Source organism: Nematolebias whitei, chromosome 2 (genome assembly GCF_014905685.2).
Source record: "Nematolebias whitei isolate Nwh7 chromosome 2, NemWhi1, whole genome shotgun sequence".
Classification (NCBI taxonomy): domain Eukaryota; kingdom Metazoa; phylum Chordata; class Actinopteri; order Cyprinodontiformes; family Rivulidae; genus Nematolebias; species Nematolebias whitei.
The window spans coordinates 8,718,984-8,727,903 of record NC_056499.1 but is presented as its reverse complement, the minus strand read 5'-3'; positions in this window follow the sequence as shown (position 1 = coordinate 8,727,903).

Genomic DNA, 8,920 nt, shown 5'->3' with positions numbered 1-8,920 from the left:
ATATACATATATATATATATATATATATGCATATATATATACATATATATATATGCATATACATATATATATATATATGTGTGTGTATATGTATGTATGTATATTGTTACAGGTCTTTTAGTAAAACTGCAGGTAATTGTAGCAACTCATTAAACATGATCAAATGCACAAAAACATCAGTTTTTCTTTTTTCATTACCTTCTTTGTTCATTTCTGTAGTTCTTGTTCTATATTAGACACATTAGTGTTTGCTCTCTTATAATCCTTTGGTAGAATTATAATCCCATCGCTGTACTTTGTGCTGTTACAACTTTATGTTTTTACTGCTTAAACTCTTCCACCTACAGCTCAGGCTGAACTCTCTCCACTCCTCCACTGTTCTTTAGTCCCAGATGATTTCAGGGAGGGAATTTTCTTCCCCGCTCTAATAAAGAGTTTATTATGAGCCGGTAGATGCTGTTGTCAAAAAATCTATTGATATCAAACTAACTTGTTTACAAAAACAGCTTTATTTCTTTATATATAGGAAACTTTAATGATAATTTTAAAGTTATGGCAGGTGTCGTTAAAAAAAGGTTTCAAATGTTAATCCCAATTAATGCTTTGCCATATTAAACATTTCCAGCCTGACATTCTGCTCTCTTAGCAAATTTAAGATAATTGGTTTGTTACGTACTAACTAAACAGCATGTTCTATTTTTACTCTTTGCGAAAGACTGTTAGCACTATTTACGAATGTTAAAGACAGATGATTTTTTTTGGCAGCATGGCGGCACAATTTTTAGAGCTGCTGCCTCTCAAGAAGCAGGCTGCCCTGGGTCAAATCCCGGTCCGGGGACCTTTCTGGGTGGAGTTTGCATGTTCTCTCTGTGCATACGTGGGTTTTGTCTTGGTACTTCGGTTTACTCCCACAGAACAAAAACACGAATGTTAGACTGATTAGTAACTCTAAATTGTCCCTAGGTGTGAGTGAGAGAGTGAATGGTTGTTCGTCTCATTTGTCCCTGATTGGCCCTGTGATGGACTAGAAACTTGTTTTAGGTGCCCCCCCCCCCCCCCCCCCCTTGACTGCTGTATATAGGCACCGGTGACCCCCATGACCTGAAAAGGAAGAAGTGAATAAAGATATTGGGTGAATGAATAGATGGATGGATTACAATTACAATTCTGAAAGGTGTGCATGCATTTATATTTATCCCTCCCCAAGCCAACATATTGTAGAAGTGCTGTATACATCGCTGTAATTCCAGTTGCAAGCCTTTTAATGTGTGTCTCTAATAGCTTTGCACAATTAAAGACTAAGATTTTTGTCCATGTTTCTTTGCAAATAGTCAGATTGAACAGAGAGCGTCTGAACAGCAGTTTTCAAGTTTTGCCACAGATTTTTGGTTTGATTTAGATCTGGACTTTGACCCGGTCATTCTTTTAATCTAACCCATTCATTTGCAGCTCTGGCTGGATGTTTTGCAACCTCAAACAGACACCACCACCAGGTTTCACAGTGATAGTGTGGTGTTTAGTTTCTTACCACAAATGGTTTTACATTTGGACCCATCCATCCATTTTCTTCCGCTAATCCGGGGTTGGGTCGCGGGGGTAGCAGCCTAAGTAGGGAGGCCCAGACTTCCCTCTCCCCAGCCACTTGGGCCAGCTTTTCCGGGGGAATCCCGAGGCGTTCCCAGGCCAGCCGAGAAACAGTCTCTCCAGCGTGTCCTGGGTCTTCCTCTGGGGCTCCTTCCGGTGGGACGTGTCCGGAACACCTCACCAGGGAGGCGTCCAGGAGGCATCCTAAACAGATGCCCAAGCCACCTCAACTGGCTCCTCTCGACGTGGAGAAGCAGCGGCTCTACTCTGAGTCCCTCCCGGATGATCGAGCTTCTCACCTTATCTCTAAGGGAGAGCCCAGACACCCTGCGGAGAAAACTCATTTCGGCCGCTTGTATCCGAGATCTCGTTCTTTCGATCACAACCCAAAGCTTGGGACCATAGATGAGGGTAGGAACGTAGATAGATCGGTAAATTGAGAGCTTTGCCTTTTGACTCAGCTCTCTCTTCACCACGACAGACCGGTACAGCACCTACATTTGGACCAAAAACTTAAGTTTTGATCTGTGCACAGCTCCTTCTTCTACAAGTTTACTGTGTGTCCTGCAGGGCAAACCTCAGACTGAACTTATTTTGGCTTTCTTTCACCAATGACTTTTTTCTTGACACTACTCCATAAAGGGCAGATTTGTGGAGTGCATGAGTAATAGTTGTCCTGTTGACAGATTCTTCAATCTGAGCTGTGGATCTCTGCAGCTGCTTCAGAGTTGCCAAAGGGCTTTTTGGCTGTTTTTTTTTTAAATTAATACTCTTCTTGCCTGGCCTGTTAGTTTAGCTGGATGACCACATCTTGGTAGGGTTGCAGTTGTGGCATGCTCTTTCCATTTACAGATGATAAATTAAACAAAGCTTTGCAACACGTTCAAAGCTCAGGATTCTGCACTGGCTCCCCTCAGCACTGGCTCCCCTCAGGGCTGTGTGCTAAGCCCTCTCCTGTTAACTCTGCTCATGTATAATTGTGCAGCTACCCATCCAGGCTGTCATATTGTAAGGTTTGCAGTTGATACAGCTGTAGTGGGATGCATCACAAACAATGATGAGTCCAGCTACAAGCAGGAGGTGGAAAACCTGGAGAGCTGGTGCAAAGAGAACAACCTTCACATCAATGTGAAGAAGATGAAGGAGATGGTCATGGACTTCAGAAGAAACAAACACACCTACCCCCCTGAACATAGGAGAATCTGCGGTGGAAGTGGTCTCCAGAAACAAGTACTCTTGGGTGTGCACCTGAATGACAACCTCAGCTGAGGCAACAACATTACCAGCTTGATCAAGAAAGCTCATCAGAGACTACTTCCTCCGGCGACTGAGGCGAGCTGGTCTGGGAAGCACAGTCCTCACCTCCTTCTACAGGTGTGCAGTGGAGAGCGTCCTGTGCGCCAGCATCAATATGTGGCATGGAGGCTGCACAGCTGCAGAAAGAAAAGCCTTGCAGAGAGTGGTGAAGGCTGCACAGAAGTCTGCTGGAGTCAGTCTCCCCACCATCACAAACATCTACACCTCCAGATGCAGAGGGCCACCTGCATCATGAAGGACTTCACTCACCCAGCGCACTCACTTTTTGCCCCGCTCCCCTCAGGCAGGAGGTTAAGGAGCATTAAGTGTAGAACCACTAGACTGAGGAACAGCTTCTACCCTGAGGCTGTTAGACTCATGAATATTTAACCAGGATCATCAATGTGAAGAATCACATGATGTTGCTGCTGATCGGTTCCATATTGCTGTGTTCATTCGTACTCATCTGCTCACACAGACTCATGTCGTGCTGCTGCGTGCTGCATATTGTTTTTATGCAGTTTTATGCTGCTAGTACTTAGTGTATTTTTATTAACGTGTTTCTTATTTCATATCTTAGATATTATTATCGTTTTTCTTTTACATTTTAATACTTTTGTTGGATGTAACTGGGACCCTGTATACATAATTGTGTTCCACTACATGCACAAAATGTGGTGGAATGACAAATGAATAACCTTGAATCCTTGAATATTGTTTTATAACCAGTCCTGCTTCTTCTTCTCAACACATTTATCCCTGACCTGTCTGGTGTGTTCCTTGGTCCTCATGATGCTGTTTGATTACAGTGCTTTAACAAACCTCTGGAGTCTTTACATAACAGCTGGATTTATACTGAGACTACTATACACACAGATCGTCTCTATTTAAAGTAACTTCTGAAGGCAGCTGGCTGCACTGAACTTTAGTCTGTGGTATCAATTCAACAATTTAAAACCTTGTATATTTTTCTTCCAATTTCACAATTATGCGCTACTTTATGTTGATCTACAACATAAAACTCCATTAACTTAAAACGTTTTCATAGCTCTGTATTTGGCCTACAAATAACAGTGTCAAGCCATGAAAATTGAATTGATGTGTGTACTTTCTGGTCACCGTTGAAGTACTCTACTATCTGAATGACCCCCTCCACACTCACACACACTATTTCTTCCTGTATCAGAGCTTGAAAACATCTGAGTATATTCACTCAGCTGTCACAAGAAGGAAAACACTTTAATGAAAAGACAGATCTGAATGGATCGGATCATAATGTTGTGACATTGGTTGAAAAGCTTTTAATCAAACCAAAAACAGCAGAACATGTCTTCTTCCAGAGGACAAAGCCTGTCCAACCGCAAACAAGCTTCATGCGGCTGGATTCTCGTGTTTTCATGCACTATTTAGGATCTGTACTTGATCACAATCTTCATCATCCACAATAATATGCCTGTGAGAATAAAAAAAATAAAAATCCAGACACAAGCAAAGGTTTTTAATATAAAACCCTGAGAGCAGGCAGACACATCAATAACTGGACACAAGTGACCATGCAGCAAGGCACAGAAACACAAAGAAACCCTCCTCATGTCCTAGTTACACAGGAGAATTGGGAGGGTGCGTGTGCGCTACAGTGAAGCCTCAGGTCTTAACAGGACATGAAAGGGCCTGTAATAACAGGATGCCACTGCAGGAGACTGCCCTCACATTTGATGTGATAATCCTGTCATGGAGACACCAAAGCTGGTTAGGTTTGACACACAGTGGTGTGGCTCTGACTCACCATTGCCCACAGCAACCTGGCACTCACAGCAACATATGGATATGTCTGTGATTTACAAAGTTTTTAGAATTTAATGTGATACTGACACAGTCATTTCAGACAGCTGCATGTCCACAAGCCATTCAGGCAAACTGCAGAAGGAAGAAGAAAATCCTGATATAAAGCACCTGCCACTAAATCAATCCATACCTGTCTGAGTCATGTTGGATGTCATTCTTATAATATATCCTGTGGTGAGTATTTACCTGTATGACAAAATGTGTCGCTATAACAACTGTCAAGAAACCAGTTCCTGTAGAGGTTTTTACCCCACAGCCCGTCGAGGCAGACCCTTGTTTGTTCTGAGGTCAACACAGATTTTTGTTGGTTTTCAAGGCTACTTTCTGGTTAGAGGAAGATTTTAGTCTTTATTTTTTCGTTTATTAAAAGGGAGCTGTTTAGTTTGGTAAACAGGTCTCTCTTGAAAATGAGTCCTCGTGACTCAGTGACACTAACCTGTATAAATAAAGGTTGAGTGGTTTTTCACTTATTCACCCTCATTGTGGAGCAAAGAGGGGAAATGGAAACATCCTCCGTCTGTCCATCCATGCATGTTGTGAGCATGATAACTTGGAAAAAATGGGTGAGGTACGGACTTCCATTTTGGTGTGCAGCTTATAGGCAACTCCTATTATTTTAGGAAGCTATGCTTTGTAGTTTTTGTATTGCTTAAAAGTGTGGTTCCCTCATACGTGTATTATTGGGGTGGCTCTTGTGGTGGCCAAAGAATAATCAATGGTGGCCAAGGCTGCCACCACTGGGCACCCCCTGACTCTGCCTTTGCACCTGGCGGTAGATACAATTGTTCCCTTAACTCACCAGGATCCACCACACTGTGGTGCCTTAAGCTCCTTTTCTATAGCTCCTCTTCAGCACGGTTCGACTCGGCACGGTTCCAAGGCTTTTTCCACTAGCAATTTTTCGTGGAACTGGCCCCTTTTTCAGGACCCATTTCTCTGGGGTACCAATCAAGCCGAGCTGGAAACCAAAACGTGACATCAGGGGGCGGAGCCACTGGATGTTTGAGAAACTTTCCAAACCAACCAATCCGCATTTGCAATTACTTGAAACTCGGAGCAGTGGCTGGACCTATTTTTAAGATTTTAAACACAATAACGACAACACCGTGGTCTAATGCTGAAGTCCAGGCATTATTTTGTGTTTGGTGATCGATGACAAAATTCAGAGCAAGCTAGTCACAGCGGAGGATCATACGAGCTGCCAACCCGTTGATGTGCGTGAGAACTGGGTCTGGGCCCCGGCCTCGCATACTCATAATGGCCGGACTCAGAGCCGCAGCAGACAGGTGGACCGGGACGGGTCTGGGACGGAGGGTGGAAACAATTTTAAAAACATTTTATGTATTATAAAAAGTTTTTTTTTTTTTTTTTTAAATCAGTGAAGATTAACAATAAATAAACTGTGCTGACTTTATGATGAAATCCTGTTTTCACTTTAATGGCTTTGTTAAATAATCTGTTAATTAAAGATCATAAAAAGACACAACATTATTGAATCTCTCAGGAATATCTCCCTCAAACATTTTTAAAAAAGAGATACAGCCTTTGGTTCAACTTTATTCTGAGGCGAGTTGGATTCTGGACACGCCTGCAGAACCGGTACTGAAGTGCATAATGGAAAAGCAACATGTTCTGAGCTGAACCGTACCGAGCCGAGTCGAACCGTGCTGAAGAGGAGCTATGGAAAAGGGGCATTAGACAACCAAAATAAAAACTACTTCTGTTCTTGTGCACAATGTAACTCATACCCATGGATATCTTGCACCAACATCTTTAAGGTTTACTTACATTTCCTGTTCAATTCCAAGTCCAGAAAATCACTCATCTCAAAAACTAAAAACATTCACTATTCAAATCCTCCAGCAACGGGTGACATCTGCACTGCTTGTGTTAATTGTCTGAGAATAATTTTATTGTAAATTTAACACTGATTTGAACATATTAAAACTAGAAGTTAATATTTGTTTTGGCAGAACTTTGGAAAGTTGTTTATGCATCCATTTTGAAGCTGCAGTTCTTGATGCTGCTGAACTGCAGTATGTTATGGGTGTTTATTATTCACATTCATTGATATAATGTAAATGAAGTGGAAAAAAAAAAAAACTTGCACAAACACTTCTTTATAATCAAATCAGGTTTAGATAATTCCCTGAAGGCCAAAACATTGATCTAATTGAATTAGGTAAAAATGCAAATGGCTGCAGAGTCTGTTTCACTTTCATATATTACAGCTCTCCATATGGTGTCACCTCCTGCAGTGGTGAGAGATTAATGAGTAAGTGGCTAATTTAAAACAAAGATGGCAGAACTTCAAGACACATTCACATGTGTGGGGTTGTGTTAAATCACATCTGTTTTTATCTTCAAACCAGACCTGATTGTGTAAAACCCATTAATTCCAAGTGTACGACTTATCCAAATGTTTCATTGTTGAAGTGGTTTGTAAAAGTAAATAACCCAAACTGAAACATTTAGTGCAGGATAAGATCATTTTCTATTAAGTCTCAAGCAAATGTTCATTTAATAAATTTGACTTGGGTTAACAAATGAAATGTGGGATTGTAAGTCATTTACAGGTCTCTCTTGTAAATGAGTCCTCGGGGCTCAACGACACTAACCTGTATAAATAAAAGTTGAATGAATTGACTACCATCACATTTTTTAAAAAGCCGTAGATGCATATGAAAGGTGATATCTGTAATTATTTATATGATGTAACAATAGGAGAGAATATATATATTTTTTAGCGTGGTAAATAATCTGCGCTTAACTCTTTAATTTATCATAAAATACAAGATTTTTAATTGTTGACATATATAAGAAGCTTAAGTGATTAAGGTGAAATTACACTGACATTTTGAAATAATTTGCCTAATTTCCTTTTGGGGGCGTTTGGAATAAAAGTCACCCACTCATTAAAGCTAATATTGTTTTTGTAAAGATGTAAATGTACAAATGCAAAATTAGGCCTTGTGGCAAATTTAACTGAAAGAACAGCAGCAAAATAAGAAACATGCAGAAAAAAATACATATTTTTTTCTGTTCCTTTGTGTGCACGTCCTGCTTTAAACCGTTGGCACTTTATTCTCATCAACTTTTTCCTGGCTTTGCTGATTCTTAGAAGTGAAGTTAAGTAGTTGTTGATCCTTTAGAGCAGGCAGCAAGTAGGGCAAACTCCAGCAACGCATGTTAATGTGGCTCTAGTAATCTTAATTAGCACTTTCACAGTTCAGACGCACCTGCCGCAGCTCGGCAGTCGATAGCTGCAACGGAACTGTCTGTTTTCAGCTTTTCTCTCAGAAATGTCACACATTTACCGCTGAATAATGACAACAACTAAGTTATTTTTCTGTCAATAAATGACTAGTTGTTGCCACGGAGATGCAAAGTTTTAGCAGAGCTGTAACTCGAACTCTGATTTGCTTCTGCTCAGATGTCAGTTAGCAGCAAAGACCTCAGCCTTTGCGCCGCATATGAACCCATTAACCAAGAACCATTAACGAGTCCCAGCTTAACTGGTTTCAAAACACAATGCGATTCACAATGACTCACTTTGCTCTAGACGGATGCATTAATCTCACCTAAAGCACAGCAAAACACAAGTTTAAAATGTCACACATATTCAAACCCCATACGTTACCTCATGCTGTTTCTTTAAGATATTTTCAGGTTTTGAAGGAAAAAAAAAAATCTAAATTATACTATTTCAGCATCACAATCAAAACTCCCTGACCTGAGTTCTCATGGTCAAATAGCTGTGCACAATGGTTTCGGTCTATTTGTACTCAGACTGACTGGTTTCAAATTCAGCTCTTAATAAAATTCAAATCAATAGATATTTGCAGCAGAAGCCAGAGTCAGAAGGCTAAAAAGGAGGTAGAGTAATGTGGTTGTTTTATTCTGGAGACAGTGAGGGCTTTTTATTTCATTTAAAGTAAAGGCCATTGGAAATACGCAACTCAAAAATTCCAGTTTCTAAATTAGCTTTAATAGTGTATTAAGGATAAAGTTTTGACTGTATTTAAATTAATACATTTACTCTATTACTGTTCTTAATCTAAAAAAAAATTAATTTACCTTGTAAATACTAATTTGTTTTGGCCATTTATCTTTACAGTTTGTTGCTTGGCCAAAACAATTTTCCTAATTTCTATTCTATTCTATTCTATTCTATTCTATTCTATTCTATTCTATT